The sequence below is a fragment of the Silene latifolia genome, chromosome 11, assembly GCF_048544455.1.
Source record: "Silene latifolia isolate original U9 population chromosome 11, ASM4854445v1, whole genome shotgun sequence".
NCBI lineage: Eukaryota > Viridiplantae > Streptophyta > Magnoliopsida > Caryophyllales > Caryophyllaceae > Silene > Silene latifolia.
This window is the reverse complement of record NC_133536.1, coordinates 203,733,949-203,737,945: the sequence shown is the minus strand read 5'-3', so window position 1 is coordinate 203,737,945 and position 3,997 is coordinate 203,733,949. Positions and strand designations below refer to the sequence as shown.

The window sequence follows — 3,997 nt, the reverse complement described above, 5'->3', positions numbered from 1 at the left end:
AATTGCTCAATCAATGAATTAAATCCTACCCTTTGATGACTACCTAGTAAACTTGAATCCCTAGACTCTTTAATATTATTGTTATTCATCTTTTTTTTTTACATTGTTATTAGTTGTTAGAAATCAAATCAACAAACCCCCACAATTGGTTACCTTAAGACACTCTAAACATCAACAAACTAGATAATCACCGCCTCCTTGTGGATTCGACCCTGACTTACCGCTAGCTATCTTGTTAGTAGTAGTATAGGATTTATTTTGACTAAAGTGATACGACTTTAGCCTTATCAAATTTGGCGCCTTTGCCGGGGAGGCAACAATTATTCTGTTTGTTTCTGTTTATTTTTGTCTTTTGTTTCAGGGAACTTCAGTTCCTTGAGGCAGTTTTATCTTTTCTTATTATTTTCGTGTATGCCCAGGTCTAACAGGTTAGAGATTATACCTTTTGATCCCGAGCCAAAAAAAGACTTTTCGCTACAGACGAAAATTTCAAAGAGAAGTAAGTCAAGTGGAAGACTTGAGTACACTTGACTACGAGCGGTATACTTTTGCAGAAGATTCATCCTTAGAAGAGGACACTCTTATTTCTGCACCTGTGGTTTCTACAACATCAAAGATGCCGACATTAGCAAGTCACTCCGAACCCATGGTTGATTCTATTCCTAAACGCTTCAAGCTCCCCACCGCTGATAAGGGAACCTTTGAGATCAAGCCTTCATACATAAGCCTAATAGAAAGGGATTTATTTGGAGGAAAAGCTGGAGAGGACCCCCGCAAAACACATGGAAAAGTTTATTACTTATTGCTGTTCTATTCCTTTGACAGCTGGGGTGTCTCAAGATCAGGTCAAGCAAACTTTATTTCCTTTCTCTTTGAGAGATGATGCAGCTGAGTGGTTAAGGGACTTGGATATGGAGACCGGCGCAATTACCAATTGGACTTCATTGGCTCTTGCATTCTACAAGAGGTATTTTCCACCACAGAAAACCAATGCTCTTAGAAGTCAAATTACAAGTTTTAAGCAAGGTCCTACTGAGGATTTTAATGAAGCTTGGATACGGTTCAAAGACTATTTCGGTCCGTCCCTCACCATGGATTTTAGATTTGGTTCCTTTGCAACCAGTTTTACAACGGGTTGTATGATGATCATAGAGCTCTACTTGATTCAGCTGCCAATGGGAGATTCCAAGATAACACTAATGATGGTAATGCTTGGAAGTTGATTGATCAGATAGCTACTCACACAGCTGAGTATGGTAACCCCAGGGGAAGTGAGAGAGGAAGTGGTACAGATAGTGCTATTGCAGCACAACTGGAGGCTCTAACGGCTCAAATAGCCGAACTGAAAACTACCCAGTCCTTGGGTAAGCAAGAGATGGTTCACATGGTTTAACAAGAAGTGTCATGCGAGAGATGTGGTATAGATGGCCACACTGCGGCCAAGTGTATGAGTACTATAGAGCAAGTTCATGCCTTCCAATCTTTCAAGCAAGGTACACCATATTCTAACTTATTTCAAGCTCCTCAACAAGGTACCTATATTATTCCTCCAAATTGTGGTAATCAGCCACAAGGAGGTTATCAAAGGCCAAATCAAGGAGGTTTTCAACAATATCAACCTCCTCCTCAAGCTCCAAGTAATGAGGTGTCGGAGTTAAAAGCTCTATTGCAACAAACTTTGATGATGCAACAAAAGCAAACGGCTCAAATTTCCGAACTTATGGCTCATAATAAGATGTTGGATACTCAAGTTGCTCAAATGGCGGCTCAAAATCCATCAAAACAGTTCGGCCTTCCCCCTCAAGGTAAACAAGCACATGAGCACGTTAATTCTATTTCCTTGAGGAGCGGTACTTCTTATAACGGTCCGGACATGCCCATTAATGATGATGAAGTTCCATACATGCATCCTAAGGGGTTGGGAAATTTGGAGCTAAGTGACGATGAAAAAGAAACTTGCAAACATGAAACACGGGATTTGACGAAAAGCAAAAAGACGTGGCAAAGCCAGGTTTCTCGATCGAGTAGACACGGGCTCGATCGAGGATCTTCCTTACTCGATCGAGTGCACCCCGGGCTCGATCGAGGCACCTCTTCTGACATTGTTTCAGCTACGGCAATGGATAAAAATAGGTTCCTCGATCGAGTAACTACTGGGCTCGATCGAGGCACCTCTGTAACAGACGTTGATGTTTCTAAACTTACTCCTAATGTAAAGGAAGCCGAGCCAATTAAAATTCAACTACCTTTTCCCCAAAGATTGCAGAAATCCAAACTTGAACAACAGTTTGGAAGGTTCATGGAGGTAGTAAAGAATCTTCAAGTGACAGTGCCATTTACTGAATTGGTAACTCAAATGCCGGCTTATGCTAAGTTCTTAAAAGAAATTTTGTCAAAGAAGCGGTCTTTTGATGAAGTGGAGACTGTCGCGTTCACTCATGAATGTTACGCCGCGTTACAAGCCAATTCTCCATCTAAGCTTAAGGATCCAGGGAGTTTTTCTATTCCTTGTACTATAGGCCGTTTAAATATTGGCAATGCTTTATGTGATTTAGGAGCGAGCGTTAGTGTCATGCCGTATAAAATTTGCAATCAATTAAACATGACTAAGCTTAAATGTACTAACATGACTATTCAACTGGCTGACAGGTCTATTAAGCATCATATGGGTATTTTAGAGGATGTGCCAGTTAAGATAGGGAAATTTTTTATTCCAGTCGACTTTGTAGTGATAGATATAGCTGAGGATTCTCGTGTTCCTATTATTCTAGGACGACCATTTTTGCATACTACAGGGGCAGTTATAGATGTTAGACATGGGAGTCTTACGCTCAATATTGGAGAAGATACTATCACTTTTGGTCTTGACAAAGCATCACGCCCTTCTGATTTAAAATCTTCTTGTCATATGATTAATGCTCTTGATACGACTTATGATGATTGCCTTGCTTTGTGCTTTGACAGGAATCCACCTGACGCCCCTGCTGTTGTGTCATATCCATGGAGCAAGGAAGTGGATGAGATAGAGGAGATGATCCTCCTCATGAGATGGTATACAACTATGATGAGAATGTTGACATAGAAGCTGAATTGGATGCTTTGGAAGCTGAAATTTTCAGAGAGGAGCCAGTTAGAGTTTTTGATGAAGCTTCTATGACAGACGAAGTGCCTTATCTCCTACCAAGTGATGATGACCTGAAAAATGTTGAACATTGCTCATATTTTATATTAGACTTTTAGTTTGATGAGCAAGAACTTTATTTGTCATTTATTTTCTCTTGGACTTTTTATTGGTGCTACTTATGCTTGTGTGTAGCACATGCGCTACTTTTTTATTTACTGTTACGCGCTTTAACTTGTATTGATTATGATTTGTGTGCGCATTTATTTTAAATGCATAATTCTTGCTTGACAGTAGGTTCCTCGATCGAGTGTCATAGGGTTCGATCGAGTAACAAGGCTTTTTGGGTCAGTGTCGTAGCCAGACGATGATAGGATTTGCGCGGTTGATTATTTCCCTGTTTTGCAGCTGGTTTGGGGGAATCATAAGCTCTTACCCGATATTCTCTTCCCTTGTACCTTCTTTAATTGTATTATCTATTTCTTTTCCATTCCTTTTGTTAGTTGTGTCCTTTAGGTTGCTGGATTTGTGTGTGATTGCTATGCTGTAGGCGTCACAATGAGGACACTGTGACATTTAGGTTTGGGGGAGGAGTTTAATTATGTTGTGTGATTTACTTATTGTTATTTGCTTTTATATAAAAAAATCCATAAAAATAAATTTTTTTATAAAACACAAAAACATATTTTTCCTTTGTTTTAGGTCGAGTCTTGGTGAATTTAATAACTATGATGTTAAATTGCATTGTTTTTGCATTTGAATCCCATATAGTTGTCCATGTACATTGTTTTGACTCGTTAGTCATGAAAACAAAGCTCATAATTCAAGTCTTGACCGTATTTGACATGCCTTATATTGATTAGATTTGACACAATT

The 3,997-nt window shown here is 39.4% G+C and overlaps 1 non-coding gene across 1 annotated transcript; it reads right to left on the bottom strand.

The window, feature by feature from the left end:
- Positions 1–992: 992 nt before the first annotated feature.
- On the bottom strand, positions 993–1,098 carry LOC141615829 (small nucleolar RNA R71). Its single transcript, XR_012530224.1, has one exon. It is a non-coding gene; the product is annotated as a small nucleolar RNA R71 (small nucleolar RNA).
- Positions 1,099–3,997: the final 2,899 nt, after the last annotated feature.